The following is an 18,017-nucleotide window of genomic DNA, read 5'->3' as shown; positions in this document are numbered from 1 at the left end:
CACCAGAAACAAAAAGCTATGGATTTCTTCAAATTAATAAAGACCAGATTTAATTGGAGGAAACCTCCTGAAAATCTTGGCTGCAGACATGAAGAAAGAAACTAAGAAGAAAACTACAAGATAGGTGATGCATAAGCTGATCCCTCTACTATAGGAACAGTTCTGAGACTGGGTGAGACATGATAAATCTTGTTGAAAACAGAGTCCTCGTGACTTGTTATTACATATCATCCTTTCATATGGCATGGATGGAGATTTATATTACAGTTTGGTTATGCAGTCCAAACAGACTTATGAAGTTGACAGATGCTCAAACAGAAAACAGAAAATCATCTTCAGCTGATTTGTGCACGCCACACATTCCCTATTTGTGTTAATGCAGATATATGTCACCCTTAAAAGTTTATGCGTTTTCAGAATAAAAGAACCAGACACCAATGTAGACAAGTAGTCCAGGTTATTCAGCTTCTCAGAATGCATCATTGCAGTTTCCTCAAAAATTTGTATCCAGAACAACTTCAAAACCACTAGCTGAGATGGTCCAGTCTCATTGACTACTCTAACCAGGACTTCAGATAAGCCCTGTACTTTCCCATTACATAGAAACTGGACAACAAGTGATACAGCTAGGTCTCCCAGGATTGAACATTATCCCGATTGTCTCAGGGTCCCCAAAGATGCCATCACCCAAACACAACAGGAAGCAGTCTAGACAGCACAACACCCACATTCCCAAGAGGTAGGGTGGGTGGTTATGGATGTTTGGGTTTTTTTGGGGGGGTAGCTGTAAGTTGTTATTGGTCATAGTCAAGGAGGAAATTAAGCAAAGGAGCTTAGATTCAGGGATCTCTTTCTGAAAAGACAAAAGGTGGGTATAGGAATGATAGGATAAAAGGACAGATTATTAAATTTACTTTTAAACTAAAAAGCAACTACTAGTCTTAAATATTTTACATTGGTATGGATTTTTGTATATTGATACAAATTTAAGGTTTTTTGTTATAACATACTGTATATATATGTGTGTGTGTGTGTGTGTATATATATATATATATATATATATATATATATGTTTCTACTCTTGTTTAAAGTATTATATCTAAGGTATGCAGATCATTTAAAATGTAATGTGAAGTCCTATTCCTTGAAAGCTATTATTATAAACTATTTAGGATAATTAAGAAATGCAGGTTAGTAGTTAGTCATCTATAATAATCAAACCTGTAGTCATGTTAGGCATGTTTTCAGGGCTAAACAGATATATTTTAGATAGATAAGTGGTCTTCACACCCTTCAGAGATCCACAGAATATGGCATTTAAGATGTTTTAGTAACATAAGGCTTTTCATGACAGTGAGACATGTCTGCTCCTGGCAGCACCAATCTACTTCAGAGATGATGGACATCAAAAAAAACCTCAATATGGAGTTTACTTTCTTTGTGGCAAAAGTTAACCACTGAGTAGGAAAGTGCCCTTGCCTCTACTGATGACAGTATGTTGTCCAAACTGGACAAGCAGGACACAAAAGAAGGCAACTGCTGAACTTGGTCAAAACAAGGTGGGACAGTCCTTCAAATTCCTGCTTCACAGAAAAGTCTGTCAAATATTCTGAGCCTGTAGGCTAAAGATGGATGCCCCAATGTTGCAGAGGAACCCTTGGTGACTGTCTATGTAATTTAGGCACGAGGAACCCAGAGAATATGCCAGGTGGTCCAAGGGGCCTCTGAAACACTCTCAAATGGGTAGACCCACCAGAATTGTCGAAGAATGTGAAACCGTCATTTAATGTATGAAATAAAGTTTAAAAGGTGAGTTACTGGCTGTTTACAGTGAGGGTGAGCTTTATTGAGCAGATTGGTAGATTTAACACTAGAGCACTTTGGGAAACAAGAAAGTTGGGCAATAGACTCTTTCTGTCATTCCTATAGTTTTGGAAGTTCCTTGCTCTGCACTTCCTGTTTACTCAGGTAAAATATCCTTCTCCAGTCTCTGATGAGATTAGATAGTTATACCATTTTTTTTGTTACCAAATTTAAAAAGGAAACTTACAAAAGAGATGTAAAGTTTATAAGGTTGAGAGGCAAAGAAGATTAAGTTGTTTATCTAAGAAAATGTTTTATCTAAAAAAATATTTTAGGATGGTAATACAAGTTATAATAGAAAGTGGTTTAGAAATAAAACTTTGGACTCATCAAGATAGGACAGATAATAGAGTAATTTCTCTAAATTTGCCAAATACAAATGGACTGGACATTGTAAATGTAATTCTTACCTGATAATTGTTTTTATTGTATATAGTTTTATTGTGTTAGAGTTACAAAACCTTTCCTTTTTATTTAGACAAAAAAGGGGGAAATGTTGCAGGATATTTTATCACACTGTGTGAAGATATATTGCTGTTTTACCTTGCCTGCCTAAGATACCTGATTGGTTTAATAAAGCACTGAATGTCCAATAGCTAGGCAGGAGTGGTTAGGCAGGACTTCTGAGCAGGGATAGGAAATCTGGGTTAGAATCTGACATGGGGGATTTTGCCAGTGAGACATGCAGGAAGTCAGATGGAATGGACGAGAGGTAGAGAGCCACATGGCAGAACATAGATGAATAGAAACAGGTTAATTCAAGTTATAAGAGCTAGTTGGAAACAAGCCTAAGCTAAAGGCCGAGTTTTTATAATAGTAATAAGTCTTCATGTCATTATTTGGGGATTGTGGTCCAAAGAAAGTCTGACAAGAAAGGCCTCCTCCAGAGCCAGGCACTGAAGCAAACTGAAACTGAATGGGAGAGAGTTAATGAGAACTCAAGCCCCACAGATCAGTTCTATAACCACAGAGCAGGAGACACATCCCAGACTTGGCTCTGAGGGAGGTTTGAGATTGGGTTAACTGAGGTGGACTGCAGTCCAGGGCTGTATAAAAGAGAAAGAAGGCAGGCAGCAGGACACTGGCATCCACCTCTGCTTCCTGACTATAGATGAGCAGCCTCATGCTCCAATGACTTCCCTGCCAAGATGGATTGCATCGTCCAACTGCGAGCCAAAGCCAGCCCTTTCTTCCCTCACTTTTGTCAAGTATCTTGGTATCACAACAAAACAAGTGACCAACACCCAGCAGACCCACTTGTGCCTGGGAAGGTACACCAGTGCCCAATCTTCTTGTTTCCCAAAGTGCTCTAGTGTTAAATCCAACAATCTGCTCAATAAAGCTCACCCTCACTGTAAACAGCCAGTAACTCACCTTTTAAACTTTATTTCATACGTTAAATGATGGTTTCACATTCTTCAACAATTCTAGAGGGTCTACCCATTTGAGAGTGTTTCAGAGGCCCCTTGGACCACCTGGCATATTCTCTGGGTTCCTTGTGCCCAATTACATTTGTCTTCATATCTACACCTGGGCTATTAAATCTCAATGAGTAATCTGAGCTTGACTGGTCCATTTAGGGGTGCACTTTCTGATAACTACACCTAGACCTTCATGGAAGGCCCTTAGGCCTTTTGTTTAGGGGATACCCCACTGAGTAACCAGACAGAGATCTCTGCATAAATGCATTTGGCACTTTGTGTGGTAAGCATGTTATCATTAGCTAATTCAACATGCGTCTTGGTATACGTAGTCCACTGGACCTTTCCCCGCAGAGGTTCACTGCCTGTTCGAGATGGTAACTCAGTGTGGCCTTGTGGTAGTTTAAATGATAGTCTCAGGTGTCTGGACACAGTTAGAGGTGCTGTTTGGGGAGGTTTTGGAGGTGGAGCTTTGCTGGAGGAAGTCTGTCACTGGAGGTGGACTTTGAGAATTGAAAGCCTCACCTGTTTCCAGTTTGATCTCTCTGCTTCCTGCTTGTGTTTGAAGATGCTTGCTCTCAGCTTCTGTTCCTGCCCCCAGGCCTGCTGTCTGGTGCCATCATGGAATCCTGAGCCTAAACACACCCTTCCTTCTACAAACTGCCCTGGTCATGCTGTGTTCTCACAGCAACAGAAAGGTAACTAATACAGGCATCAAATTAGTTATGTGGCCAGGTTGACCTTGAACTCAAGGTTCCTCTGCCTCAGCTTTTCAAGGATGAGGATTGAAGGTGTGTGTCCTCACACCAAGCTAGAAGTTCTCCACTTGATTAACCATCCAACTGCTCATTTTCCTGCTGCTTACTTTGCTTTTTGTCTGTATTAAGTCTTGTTTTATGTTTTTTTTTTAAATCTATTCTTGGCTGTTTTAAATCTGATATATAAGAGTGTTTGATAGGAATGGGTAGAGATAAGGACAAATAAATCACCAATCTGATCCAAACTGATCCTTAAGGACAGTATACCCTGACTGATGACCAATTCCTGGGCAGGCTATTGGTCATGCTGAGCTATGGGAAGCTGCAGCATCCACGTGTGGAAGGTCATGTTCATCTGTGTTCCAGGGGCACTGGATGTATGACACCTCTTCCACATGTGGAAGATTATGTTCATCTGCTTTGAGGGGCACTGCGTGGATGGTGCCTCACCCACATGTGCAAGAGTGTGTTCATCTGTATTTCAGGGTACTGAATCAGGGTCCTTTTCTACATTTTGCTCAGAAATGGAAGCCAAGACACCATTCACAGGCACATGCTCCGCCTCTGCAGCCAGGCTCAGTTTCTTCTAGGTGAAGATCTTCCCTCCATGCAATGCTGCATGCATCCAGATTCTTGCTCTCACTTTGTATGCTGTTGTTGTCTTACTCTTTTGGGGAGCCGCCACCCAGCTCCCAGATAAATCACACACAGAGGCTTATTCTTAATTATGAATGCCCAGCCTTAGCTTGGCTTGTTTCTTGCTAGCTTTCCTTAACTTATCCCATCTACCTTTTGCCTCTGGGTTTTTCCCTTTCTCTATTCCTGTATACCTTTCTTTCTTACTCCATTTCTGGTTGTGTAGCTCGGTAGCTGACCCCTGATGTCCTCCTCCTTCTCTCTCTCCTTCCTCTTTTCCTCCCAGATTTCTCCTCCTATTTATTCTCCCTGCCTGCCAGCCCTGCCTATTTCTCTCTCCTGCCTCACTATTGGCCTTTCAGTTCTTTATTAGACCATCAGGTGTTTTACACAGGCACAGTAACACAGCTTCACAGAGTTAAACAAATGCAACATAAACAAAAGTAACACACCTTAAAATAATATTCTACTACATTGGCAAAGTAAAAATTTTGAGTCAGAATACCAACAGCCATCCTATAGCACAGGGGTTCTCAGCCTGTAGGTTGTGACCCCCTTGAAGCCACATATCAGATATCCTGCATATTAAACCCTTACATTACAATTCATAACAGCAACAAAATTACAGTTTCAAAGTAGCAGTGAAATAATTTTATGGTTGGGCGTCACCACAACATGAGAATTTGTATTAAAAGGTTGCAGAATTAGGAAAGCTGAAAACCACTGCTGTAGCAGGAATCTTAAAAGTTCTTATTAATAAAATCAAACCTGAGCCAGGTATTGGGGTGAACTGGAAGATCAGAGAACCAGAACAAGCCACAGCTACCTCACCTTGCCGGATCCTCAGCTGGTCTTCTCTCCTCAGACTGGAGGCCTCTGAGTCCTCATCCAGAATGGGTCTCAGCTGAACTGTGTTGCTAGAAGCCTGAACGCTTAACCAGCCAAATGCTGCTAGTTTCTGGTCCTCACGCCTTATATACCTTTCTGCTTTCTACCACCACTCCCTGGGATTAAAGGCTTGCTTTCTGGGATTAAAGGCATGATGAGTCACCATGCCTGTCTGTATCCTTGAACAAATGGATTTCTGCCTCTGGAATGCTAGGATTAAAGGCGTGTGCTACCACTGCCTATCCTTTATGTTTAATATTGTGGCTGTTCTGTCTCTGACCCCAGATAAGTTTATTAGCATGCACAATATTTGGGGGAATACAATACCACATTCACTGCTATAGAACTTTTGATCTGTTTAAAAAGAATCAATAAATTACTATACATTTAAGAAAATCTGGAAGGGGGCATGGTGGTGTATACACTTAATCATGGTGATTTGGAGATGAGGGCAGGTGGGTCAAGAGTTCAAGGCCAGTATCTATTATTGAGTTTGAGGCCAGCCTGAGCTACATGGGACTTCATCTCAAAGAAAGAAAGGGTGGATGAAAGAAGAAAAAAGAGAACAAAAAGAGAAGTGGAACTTCAGAATAATTTGGATACTAAAATCTGAGTCAATAATTAGCTCCTATCTAGAGACAAGGTCTTGTGGTAGCTCTGGCTGGCCTCGCTCTCAAGCTGTAAGCTTCCAGCCTGTGTACTGTGGGTGAGCAACATTATGCCTGGCTAATGGTCTGGCTGGCCGGCGGAGCGGTCAGCGCACTTCTGACTTGAGGAGGTCTTCACCACAGCACCCACCCTGCTTCCACATTTGTCTTTGTGCGGCTTTATGCGACCTTCCACACAAGTCACCCCTTTCTTCAGAGACTGCCCTAGAAATGAGCGGTTATTAAACCAGAAAGCGGCCCTAAGGAAACGGGATTTAAACCTTGGTAGGGTTACAACTGCAGGTTTTTCTTAAACCTCAGGGGGACAGACAGAAATGTGCTGCCCTGATCGTGTGCAGCAGAATAGCATTCCAGCCAGCAAAGCCGCATGTGCCACGATGGCCCCCAAATCGTAGCAGAGACTAGAAGCCCTCCTGCTGTGACACCATGCACAACTCCCTGGACTCCATCCCCAGCGCAGAAGGAAGGACAGCAGTGGTTTGAACATGGTTTGGCCCTTCAAATCAAATGTCAAAAACCTGGTTGGCATTGTACTGATGTTCACTCGGGACTTGAAGTGGGCAATTTCACGATGAGGATGCCCCACCCCGAGTGTCTCTCTGAAACATGCCCACTTGCCACCTTACCTTGAGACAATAGGAGACCCACCAGAAAAAAAGAATAGGAACCAAAAAAACAAATAAAAACAAAAATAGTCCTTAAGAAACTTTCCAAAATCACACTGGAGTGGACCCAACAGCTGAAGTAAAGGAGATCTCATCCCAACCCATTTTCTTTTAATTCACTCGAATATGAATTAGGGAATTTAATTAAAAAAATATTGAGATGTGGACCTGATGGAAAGTGTCCAATATTTGGTCAGAAGTTTTCAGAGTGCTGCATAGAATAAGGTAAAACTCTGGAGAAAATAAGTGGCCCCAGAAATGAAAACAGGACAAAGGTCCCGTCCTCTTGTAGGAAGTGTCAGTGAAAAAAGCCAATGCCCATTCGTGTTGGCTGAGAAAGAGAAGGTGGGCTGTCCCAAAGGGCCCTTCCCCACAGGACACATCATCCCCTCAGTGAGGTCAGGACCCCACACCTCAGCGTCCAGTGTGTGCCGCCATGCTGTTTAACTCCTGTGCTCAGCCTGCAACTGTGCTAAGTCACCCTGAAGAAAAGAGTTGATCTTCACATGGCTTAGTGCTGGGACCAAGTAGGTGTGCTTCAAATATCTGCTGAATATATGAATAAATAAATAGTAAGAAAGTGGACACTTGTGTGTGTTTCTGCATGCGTCTGCATGTATGTGTATGTGTCTGCATGTGTGTCTGTGTGTCTACATGTATGTGAGTGTCTGTGTGTGTCTATGTATGTGTGTCTTCATGTATGTGTGTCTGCATGTGTCTGCACCTGTGTATGTATGTGAGTGTGTCCAAGTATGTCTAAATGTATGCGTCTGCATGTGTGTTTGTGTGTCAGTTTGTGCATGTGTCTGCATATGTGTGTGTGTGTGTGTGTGTGTGTGTGTGTGTGAGAGAGAGAGAGAGAGAGAGAGAGAGAGAGAGAGAGAGAGAGAGAGAGAGAGAGAGAGAGAGAGAGAGGGGAGAGAGAGAGAGAGAGAGAGAGAGAGAGTGAGAGAGTGAGTCTGGGGTCATTTGTCTCTGCTAATGGAGCCCCTGTTCCTCTGGGTCTTTATCTCCTCTACCCCCTAGCGGCTGTGGTTATACTGACGGTCTGAAACTCACCTCAAGTGTGGGTAGCACACACTTATGGAAGGCCTTGGTTCGCTAGTCTCTCCTAGCGGAAGAGAAATCTGCCCAAACGCAGTTCTTGTTCAGTAACTTCCTCTGAGGCAAAGCCGAGACTCAAGTGTGCACCTGCTTGGGTGGAACGTGGCTCTGCCGGGGCTGTTTTCACCGAGTTTGGAGCTAACAATAGTAACGGGAAAGTTTCCAGGGAAACCAGGACCACTTCCAACATCTCCATGCCAGGCTGCCTGGGGTCCCCGTCCTTCGGGGAGCCTGATGCTTCTGCCTGATTGGCTCCCTCCTGCAGGTGTCGCCCGGCCTGGGCTGGGCCGTCCTCTTCCCGGCCCGGGTCTCACACACGGGTCTCAAATGCGTTGTACCCTGTGGCAGACCAGCTGGTTCCAGTCTAGAACCAGGTCTTTTGACTCCTCCCAGAAACCAACCAACTTGCGAGCCGGAAATCCTGCCCCTCCTCAAAGAGTGGGAAACCACAGAGGAAGAGAGATGAGACAGAAGGATAGAGAGGAGGAGGGAAGACAACAGGAAACAGGCAGCCAATAAAAAGGAGCCGCATTGATCGGAAGCCTCAAGGTAAGACTTCATGAAATTGTGTGTTGTGTGTGGTACTATCACCATTCAGGTCTTCATACATAGTAGGGACACACACACACACACACACACACACACACACACACACACCCTCCAAAAAACAGTGGGTCTATTGAAACAGGATATCAGGTCTGAAAAGAAACCAACTTCAATGTCAATTTCAATTGCTGGTCAAAAACGCTGTAAAAAATACTGGGCGAGTTTTCGGGCGTGGGAGGGACGAGATAAAATGCAGATGGAACAAGACATCTGGTGCTGGCACCATGAGCAGCATGATCACTAGGGAACAGACCGTTAGTTGGAATAAAAAGTTGCTACGGCAGTGGGGAATCAAAGCCTCGCGTGAATCAAAGCCTCGCGTGTTCTTCTGGAGTCACACAAGGCTAGTGGGACATAAGGACTTCTGAGCTGATGACAGACACAAGCTCAATGCCACATCTCCTCCCGAGGCTTGTTGAAAGGTCTGCGGCTGTCCCTCTGCAGCCAACCCACTGGGCCTCTGGGCCAGTGGTCTGAGATCCGAGCTGTGAGAAGTGAAGTTCCATAGCCATGGGAGGCCGGAGCTTCCCAAAGCTTCTCCTGAAGCACCAGTCCAGCCTCTGCTCACCCAAGGCTTCACAGAGCCTGTTCGCAGAGCATCCCAAGGTACTCCTTTCACTTCAGGGAGTCAGAGAACCCCTAGCAGGAAAAAGAAATGCCTTTCTCACCTCACAGTTACCCAGACTCCCTGGTCGTCACTTGCCAGCCAGTCCAGAAGGCTTAGGTTACTGCTCTAGTCATTTGGTGGTAGGGGCAGGGGAGGGGTTCAAAATACCAAGAGCTTTGGAAAACATCTAGACAGGGCATCGTTGTTTTCACAGCAGTTGGCTTCTTAAAAAGGCTGTTCTCTCAACTTTTTCAGTAGTGTAACAGAATCTGATACATTTTATAACTCGTGTGTGTGTGTTGTATTATGCTATTGTATTTAGTATATGATGTATGTGTGATATGTTAGTGTGTGGGGTCTACATGTTGTGTGTTGGTGTGTGTGTAGTGTGACATATATGCGTGGTGGGTGTCTGTGACATGTGTATGCCTTCAGTGACATATTTCTCTCTTGTGTTTGTGAATCCAAAGCTGTACAGACCATGGGAGAGGTAAGGAGAGATGGAGCAGTCTCCCTTCTGCTTGCTCATCAAGAGTTTAAAGCGTGATTTAAAAACAAAATCAAATAAAACCTTACCTCTTTCTTAATACTCACCTTTGTAAAGCTAAGGCTGCCTGCATCCAATTTCTGTTCGGGAACAAACCTTGAAGGTAATCTAATTCAGCTCCTCCTATTTGCCAAGTGAGGCAACAGGAGCCAGGACAGGGCAGGGCCTTCCTGAAGGCCACATCTGTGCCTGCAGCAGAAGGGAGACTGGGCCTCAGTGGTTCTTACAGAGATCTGTCAAAACACTGCCCCAAATTCACACATCTCCAGAGCTGGTGAACACTGCATCCGCCGGTGCGGGGTAAGAGACCCAGTTATAATATGTAAATAATCTTGGCTGGCAGGAAGAGCAGAGCAAGATTTCACTGTGAGCTTTTCTAAGGCCTGTTTCATAACTGTTTGGACACTAGAGGACAGAAGTGGACAGGAAGCGGCTGTCACTTGGGAACTAGAACAGTCCCATTCTTATCATTGAGCCAGCATTAATATGTCTTGTCTCTCTGCAATCTTCAAATTGTCCTTTTTTATAATATTTTGAGTTGGCTCGGCTTTTCAGAGGGAACAAGATGCTGTTGTTTCTGTTGGGATGGCCTCCTTCACAGCTGCCCTAGCATGGACAGTGATAACCAAGTGGTTTCCCCACTTCTCCATTGCTCTGGCTGCCTCAGTCTTCTCCTCAGTCTCTAGACTCCTGCTCTGCACCCACAGGTCTCTCTGCTTGGAATGCCTTTCCCCCAGTTTCACATCCAGAAATCACAACCTTCACACTTTAGCTTTGGTGACACCTCCTCCCAGGAGTATGTCATGCCACCCTGGGCTGGTATGAGCCACAGTGCCCTCTGTGAAGACTCCTGGTGCAGGCTGTCATCTCACTCCTGTGAGCTTGGATCTACTCACACACTTCCATGAAACTGGACTATAATGTACTTTGGAGTGGACACCATACATCACAATCTTTATATTCCCATTACCAAGCAGTTTCAGAAAGATGTTAAGGCTCAAAAATGTTTCAACAACAACAAAAAATATGGATGAAGCCTGGGCGGGGGGCATGCTCAATTGTTAGGGTACTTGCCTGGTATGTATAAAGCCCTATGTTTGATCCCCATCACAGCATAAAGGGAGCATATGTATATCTGTAATTCCACCACTTGAGAAGTAGAGGCAGGAGGGTCAGAAGTTCAAAGTCATCCTTGGCTACATAACAAATCCCAGGTTGGCCTGGACCAGAGACGCAGACGCTTTTCCTCTATCGATGCTGTTGTATCAAAGTCTCCTTCCCGTGCTTTTGATTTATGGGCCCCTCACACACGTTTGCCTCCCTCTGGGCCTGAAGGGACATTCAGAAAAGACCACTCAGGATTAAACATGACAACGTGAACAAATATTTCTACCTCCTTACAAAATTCTCTGGTTATAGAAGAGTTCTCCTGCTGTACCACAAGGGAAAGAGAGAAAAAGTGGAGACAGAGATAATAGCAGTTGAGAAATGTCAACACCCTTTCCAAAGATGGCCTGAGCCTAGGAAGCCCAGATGCCCATGAAGCAAAAGTGTCACAAAGCTTCAGGAGAGACGTGGGGAGATGCTACCCCACCCCTGGGAGACACACACAGGAGGAACAGACTCTGAAACACCAGCCAGAGCTAGAAACAGTGGGATTTGAAAAGATCGACATGAAAGATGAGGTCACCAGCCCCTTTCTTGGCTCTGGCCTGTGTGCCTTTACCTACTTACCCCACCCCACAGCAGGGGAAAAAAAAATCAGTGAAAGGGAAAGATGCAAGGGACTTTGGCGGTGACCATCGCCAGGGTAGGGTGAAAGCTCCGGATACGGCAGACCCCCAGGGAAATCACCCCAGTAGCATCAGTGTCCTCTGACATTAGGGACAACAGAGTATCCACAGATGAGGACCAAAAGGACACATTTTATAACCACACAGAACAAGAAAAAGACTTCTTGAAGCAAAGCGAGCTCAAGAGCCTGAGGTCAATTCCCAGCCTGACATGAAGAGCTGGGCACTGTGGCATGTGCCCAGATCTCAGTCCCCAGAGCCTCTGGCTGGCCAGCCCAGCTGAGTGGGAGAGCTCCAAGTTCAGTGAGAGAAGCTGCCTCAAATACCAGAGTGCAGAGCAAGTGATAGAGGAAGCAACTCGGAGTCGCTGTCCTAATTCCAAATGTGCATGCATGTACACCCACCCACATGTCTATATATCCACCCACATATATGTACATATATGTGTATATGTGTGTGTATCTATGCCAAACCACATATATGTAGACACACCCACATGTATATACACCTACACACATTATATACACACTCCCACAGTTGCACACACAATTATGATGAAACATCAGAAGATAAGATAATTCTCCCAGAAAGAGGGGAAATGGGGGTGGGAGATAAATATAAAAAGATCAGCCTAGAATCTCTGACACCTTTTAATAAGAACTGGAGAGAGAGCGAACAGAGAAAGTGGAAGAGGAAATACTTCCTCCAAAGCTTCCTAAGGCAAAGTACTTGAGATTCCATCTGAGCAGCCAGGAGGGTTCTCAACGCACCCTACAAAGTAGAAACCAAATCCCCACCAAATATAACACCAGGAATGCGAGACCCCAGGAATGAACGGAACTGAGAAGTCCTAGAGAGACAGCCCGTGATACAACAGCTAGGATCAACACTGGATCTAACACTGCTCAGTATTGACAGTGAGGCTAGAAAGCCGCACAGCAGTGTCCTCCAAAGGGGGAGAAAATCATGTCCAACCTGGAGTTCCTTGCTCAGCCAAATACAGTGAAGGGGAGTTAGGACGAGCTCGCATATGGGAACTGCTACACCAGCTGAGGATGGAAGATTCATGCCACACAGCAATGTTAGAATGTAAACAAATGTAAAATACTACCCCCCACTCAGAGTCCTTTTTACATAAAAATCCTTTGGCATCCTTGGGAGGTACACCAAGAAAGAGAAAAACAGGGATCCCCAGGTATCTGCAAAGGGAGGTCCCCACATTGCCAAACTGTAAAGCTCTGTCCAGGCTGGAAGACAAGAAAATCGGACTTACTACATACTACCTGTCTACTTGGTGTATATTTCTCATCCGAGAGTCTGGAGAATGTGAGCAACTAAGAAAGTAGAGAAATAAAGATGGAGATGTTTATTAACTCCCAAGGGACGGCAAAGGACACAAGAAAAGAAACGCAACCACAGCACTGGCGTGGCCTTGACATGGCCTAAGAACATGAATGCTGATTGACAATCCCATGGAGACTGTGAAGCTATAGTATCAGGGCCTGGAAGACACCAAATGAATGTGCTGTTAGAAAGAAAAAAAAACAGATTTTCCTTATGAGAAATCAGTAAATAACTTCTTTTAAAAAAAAAAAAGATGTATTTATTTATTATGTATAGTGTTCTGCCTGCATGTTTGCCTGAATGCCAGAAGAGGGCATCAGATCTCATTTTAGATGGTTGTGAGCAGCCATGTGGTTGGTGGGAATTGAACTCGGAACCTCTGGGAGAGCAGCCAGGGCTCTTAACCTCTGAGCCATCTCTCCAGCCCCAGTAAATAACTTCTAAATTTGCAAAATCAAAAAAATACTTAAAAGAATATTGTTTAAAAAATATACAGTTGAATCCTCCTGGAGGACAGGGACTATGATAAGTTTTAAAAGCTATTGCCTGTGAATAGGACTATGGCCTGGAGGCTTCAAGAGTCTTCAGAAAACATGAGATTTTTTTAAAGATTCCAATGCATTATATTGACAGGTATACAAATTTATTTAGTGTATTATACAAGTGTGTGTGTGTGTGTGTGTGTGTGTGTGTGTGTGTGTGTGTGTGTGTGTGTATGTGTATGGATCATTCTGTGTCCACGCTTGTGTAGAGGCCAGAAGTCAGTCTCCAGTGTGGTTCCTCAGGAGCTGTCCATCTTATTGTTTGAGACAAGGTCTCTCACTGGGAGAGGTCTCTCACTGATAGCCAGCAGGCCCCTGGGATCTGCCTGTGTCCACCTCCCTAGAGCTGGAATTGCAGACACACACCACCACACCCAACTTTTTATATGTGTGCTGGGGACTGAACTCAGCTCCCATGCTTACACAAGAGGCTCTTTACCAACTGAACCAACTTGTCAGCATCAAGAATTAAATTTAAAAGTGGCTCAGTTGTGTTCTATCAGCCACATGTTGGTACCTGGAGTCACTAAGTTAAGCCTCAAACTAGCTATATAATAACTAAGGCATTGCCTAATTAGTTAATGCGGAGTTCAGTTTGTTGAGCAGGTTTGGACATCTTTGGACAATATTACAGGAAGCTGGAACTAGAACCTAATTAAAGAGGTCAGATCCCATGCAGGACTGTTGCCATCAGTGAAGGAAGAACTCTGCACAGAACTGGGCTCAGTTCCAAATACAGACCGGACAAGTGAGGGTTTGCAGCCAACTGCATGATGAAGATTGGTAGATGGAAAAGTACTACGAGGAAACATCAGCGTGAGGGAAGAAAGATGGTTCCAATGGAACTGACCTGGCAGAAATCTCGCTGCAGGCTGGCCAAGGTGACTGCCATCACCTGGGGATGGAGGAAGACGAGAAGACTGATCAGATATCGAGGTTGAATAGATATTGGGGGAGGGCAGGGTTCTTGCCAAGTGAATTAGCAGGATCTTGCTAAAGCTGGATTTTGCAAAGAAGCGTGCACAAATGGGCCCTGCAGAAGGCCCAGGAGCCTGCTGAGCCTAACTGGAGCCTCTTTGTCAGGAACCTTGGAAAACGCACATTCCTGGGTCCCACCCTTGACTAATATAATTCATCAGGCCTGCTAGGGTCTGAGAATCTGTCCTCCACTTTCCAAAAGACCAGGTGTGGTGTGATGTGGGCTTTGTGGTGTGTGTGTGTGTAGGGAAGGCGTCAGAGATACTGGTTCCCTGCACATGGCTCTTTCTGAGCATGTGTCAGTGTTCATGTCTTTCTCCTCCCTTCTCTTTCATCCTCTTTTGTCCTGACTTAACCCGTAAGTCCCTCTGGATTACAGAACTATCGCCAGAAATTAAGTCCCTGTGTCTGTCTCTGGCTTTAAACTGCCGCAGTCTTTTTCTTCTTCCAGCCCTTGGGCGCCCTCTCCTGCCAGAAGTCTGTTAAAACCTTCAGGATCCAAAATCAGCCTATAAAAAACAACCATTTTCAATACACCAATAATGGACTTGCTAAAAAAAAAAAAAAAAAAAAAAAAATCAGGAAAAACAAAATACAAGTTCACAATAGTTCCAAAACATTAAACACCTAAGAACAAACCTACACAACAAGATGTGGACTTCAAAACACTGAAGAAATCATTGAAGGAGACCCTTAGAAATAGACTGGCAGAATTAATATTGTGAAATGGCTATTACCAAAAGAAATCTACAGGTTCAATGCAATCCCATCAAAATCCTGATGATATTCTCACAGAACTAGAAAAAAAACCCTAAAGCCCAAATTCATACAGAACCACAAAAGATTCCAGGCGAGCCAAAGCAAGCCCAGGAAGAAAGAACAAAGCAGGAGGTACCATAACCCCTGATCTCAAATCACATCACGGTCATAGCGACAGAGCTGGCACAAACGTGGAGGTGGCCCAGTGGGCTCGTGTACAAACCCACACAGCCACAACCGCCTGATTTTTAACAAAGGTACAAAAGGCGTACGCTGGGGACAGCTCTTCAACAAACCGTGCTGGGGAAACTGGGTAGCTCACACAGAAGAATAAAATTAAATAGATTTCTCCCTCACCGTGTGCAAAACGAAATGATGGATGAGAGACCTGAGACTACAAGAATGTTCAGGAAAAGTATAAACAAAACACTTCGTGATAGAGGCACAAGCAAGAACGTTATAAAAATAGCTCTAATAGCTCAAGAAATAATTCCAAGATTGACATGTGAGGTAGCATGAAATTTCAAAGCTTCTGTATAGCAAAGGAAATAATCAGAAGAATGAAGAGAGCCTACAGAATGGGAGAGAATCTGCTGGGCAGGTGCTCAACATCTAGGATGTATAAAGAACTACAAAAAATAAACATGCAAAAAACAAGTCATCTAGTCAATAAATGGGCTGGTGAACTGAATGGACAATTCTCAAAAGAAGAAATACAAATGACAAAGTCAATACTTTAAAAATTCCTCAATATCCTTAGGTGTGAGGAAAATACAAATTAAAACAGCTTTGAGGGTCCATCTCACTCCAATCAGAATGGCTATCGTAAAGAAAACAAATACCACAAATGTTGGTTGAGGTTGTGGGGGAAAGTGGAAATGTAAATTAGTGTAGCCACTGTGGAAATTAGTTTGGGGGTTCCTCAAAAAGTAACAGGGTAGTAGTTCTTCAGCTATCCTGCTTCTGGGTATTTATCCAAGCACTCTAAGTCATACCAGGGAGACACTTGCATACCCATGTCCATTGCTGTGCTATACACAATATCCTGAGCCAACCTAGATGTCTGTCAGTGATGAATGGGTAAAGACACAGTGGAATTTTGTTTACCCAAAAAGAAAATGAAATTATGGCATCTGCAGAAAATGGATGGAACTGAAGAGCATTATGTTATAAAATAAACCATCAGAGAGACAACAGGTTTTCAAAACCTTATATGTGGAATAGAGAGTTAAAGAGAGAGGGGAGGGGAGAGAGAGAAGTGTGTGTGTGTGTGTGTGTGTGTGTGTGTGTGTGTGTGTGTGTGTGTGACATGAAGGTAGAAAGGGGCTGTGAGAAGAGACAAGGAGGTCTAAAGGGAAGGAGAGGTTGAAAGGAGAAGGTAATGGAATATGTGTCATGAAAATGGAAGGGGACATTTTAGGGAATGAAAATGCAGAAGGGTCAGCAAGTGAGGAAGGGGCAGAGGAGGGAGTGGAATAAGAATAAACTATAATGACATGTATAAAATGATGTATAAAATGACCCAGTGAAACCCATTTCTTTGTATGCTACCCCCCCAAAAAAAATAATCCTTAAATCTCCAGCATCCTTAGCCCAGAAATGGCCCCCACTTCTCTCCCTGTTAGGTCATTTCTCAGGGTTGCTGCCAGGCTCTCAAACTTCACGGACCTTCCTGTCAGACATAAAATGGAAAATTAAACATGGGAAAGACTTTCTTTCCAGATAAAGCACATTAAGGTTGGGAAGGCAAGGGACACAGCAGAAACAGGATTGAAAGATCCACGTGGTGGTCAGGGCGAAGGAGGCAATGCGGAAGAATTTCCCTCCCTCCTTTCTTCACCCTCTGCAGGATTTATGGGTGTCTGGGGAAGCTGCATTCATCTGTTTTCCAAAAAGAGGAGGAAGCAAACGAGTTAAGCCAAGAAGCTCCCTAGACTTGGAAGCAGAAGCGGAGGTTCAATGTCCACACTTGTTTTCCTCGACACTTAGAAGTGGGCTTCTTTGCCAGCACCATGTACCATGTCGGCTGGAATCAGACCTATAAATCATTACCATGGGTTCTGACTTCATGCTCCACAGGATCTTTCTGTCAGCTTAGAAGATGCTCAGCATGTGGCCCAGAAATAGTGGCATGAAAGCTTAGCTGTTAGTGCCTCTTGCTTCTGAAGGTCCCTTAAAGGGCACACACACATACGCACATACACAATACACACACATACACAATGCACACAAACACATGCTGATACACATACACACAAAAACACATGTTCCTAATATAAACAATACACAAACACTCATACACAAACACAAGGCTCACACACAAACTCATACACTATCATATCTCCTCACGCCCCTTCACTCCTCAGCTTGGCATTCCTCCATTAGTACCTTCAGAATTCCCCTCACAGATGCTCAGTGACTTCTGTGGACTGTGGCCACTGTGATCTTGTCTTGCCCCGCTCTGCCTGAACTCTGTGACTCCTTGAGATTCGCCACCGTTACCGTCTGTATTCCCTCAAGTCCTCCTGCTCCTGGCTCTCCCTTTTTTCCTTCACTGGCTCTCTTCTCATGACTTTAAATGTTCATATAATAAACCCTTCAGCCTTCTCTCTCTTCCTGTTTGTCTTGGGTATGCCTGTAGTTTAAACTTCAGCCTGTTAATTCTCCCAAATTCATATCTGTAGACTGAACCTTTGCTAAACTCAAAATATCTACTAGATACCTGGCATCATGTCACACATCAGTACACCAAAGACAAGCCTAAGCAAGGTGCTAACACTAGAGATGAGTGCCGGTGAGGTGGGCTGGGCATTGGCTCTTGGCCCTCCCAGAAATTCA

The 18,017-nt window shown here is 44.1% G+C and overlaps 3 protein-coding genes across 5 annotated transcripts in view; 1 reads left to right on the top strand and 2 right to left on the bottom strand.

The window, feature by feature from the left end:
* CUNH1orf74 (chromosome unknown C1orf74 homolog) overlaps nt 1-18,017 on the bottom strand; it is a 120,760-nt gene that overhangs the window by 25,770 nt on the left and 76,973 nt on the right. Inside the window, exon 3 of one of the 3 annotated variants that reach the window (XR_008218136.1) lies at nt 9,964-11,092. The exons of the other annotated variants lie outside the window; for them this stretch is intronic. The gene's annotated coding sequence lies outside the window, so the exon portion shown is untranslated. Of the gene's footprint in view, nt 1-9,963; nt 11,093-18,017 lie in introns of those variants that run through there. 3 annotated transcript variants of the gene reach the window in all.
* The window catches only part of Lamb3 (laminin subunit beta 3), a 127,154-nt gene that overhangs the window by 83,221 nt on the left and 25,916 nt on the right, over nt 1-18,017 (bottom strand). The window lies entirely within an intron of this gene.
* Hsd11b1 (hydroxysteroid 11-beta dehydrogenase 1) overlaps nt 8,024-18,017 on the top strand; it is a 38,331-nt gene continuing 28,337 nt past the window's right edge. Inside the window, exon 1 of the mRNA XM_052738086.1 lies at nt 8,024-8,552. The gene's annotated coding sequence lies outside the window, so the exon portion shown is untranslated. The remainder of the gene's footprint in view (nt 8,553-18,017) is intronic.

The sequence above is a fragment of the Peromyscus californicus genome, unplaced genomic scaffold, assembly GCF_007827085.1.
Source record: "Peromyscus californicus insignis strain IS unplaced genomic scaffold, ASM782708v3 Scaffold_14__1_contigs__length_90479793_seg_2, whole genome shotgun sequence".
Taxonomy (NCBI): Eukaryota; Metazoa; Chordata; class Mammalia; order Rodentia; family Cricetidae; genus Peromyscus; species Peromyscus californicus.
Note: the sequence above shows the minus strand (reverse complement) of the source record. Positions and strands in the feature narration are given on the sequence as shown.